Source organism: Zootermopsis nevadensis, unplaced genomic scaffold (genome assembly GCF_977971745.1).
Source record: "Zootermopsis nevadensis isolate Lab colony 2312 unplaced genomic scaffold, Znev_1.0 Znev_ptg000021l, whole genome shotgun sequence".
Taxonomy (NCBI): domain Eukaryota; kingdom Metazoa; phylum Arthropoda; class Insecta; order Blattodea; family Termopsidae; genus Zootermopsis; species Zootermopsis nevadensis.
The window spans coordinates 17,227,696-17,228,636 of NW_028259153.1; positions in this window are offsets into that span (position 1 = coordinate 17,227,696).

Genomic DNA, 941 nt, shown 5'->3' on the forward strand with positions numbered 1-941 from the left:
ACTGCTTCTTTATTTCTGTTAATGCTAGAGTTATAATACTCTGTAAATAACGAATTATCAGGTAAGATATGCGACCCCCGTGTAAATTTGTTATAAGAGGTCAACGTAACACTGAGAAAGTCCATACCGTTCATTATTATCTCCCTTAAGTCTTTACATCCCATCCTCCTAAGCAGATCGCCAATGCCCACAATAATATTTGGCGAAAAGAACATATCTGAAGATCATTAGGTAATTTTCTCTATCCCCCGATCACTTCCTCTCTGTCAGGTCCAGATATTCCCTTCAGCACCCTTAATGTTCTTCCATTAGAGCGACAAGGCAAGTTTCGCACCCACAGTTTATACAAATAACCGTCTGAATAATATCGGTAGCAGGAGGACAGTAGGTACTATGGCGCCGAAAAATCGGTAGAGCCTGTACCTGAATATTCATGGGGGGGGGGGCCTTATGCCCCCAGTCAGTCAAAACTGAACCATAAATTTCAAAATTCTGTCAACACCCAATTTTTATTCTTATTCGAAAACATAAAGGCAGAAACAAAAATTTAAAAGAAAATATCATAAGAAGGTGACGTAAAGTTTATCTAAAAGAATTTTGCAGTTTAAATTATTGACAACGGTTACGTGAGAGCTCTTGGTGTGTTTAGGGTTGGCACTGTACGGATTCAGGGAGTACAAGGAATGCTTAAATTCAGCCCCGGAACCGGGAAAGATCGCTACGTTAATGACTTGGGGATGTTTAGATGCCTCAGACGGATGTCTATCCTCCCGTTGTGCAAAGTGTGAGCAAAATGAGAATGTACCAAAAAGCGACAGAGATGAGAGAATTCACTCACGGAAATGTGTTGTCAAGCTGAAGGCCAAGTTCGCGAAGGTCAAGCGAATTCCAGCTAGAGTGGCCACATAAAGCAACAGTCTTGACAACACACGGCTTGCATT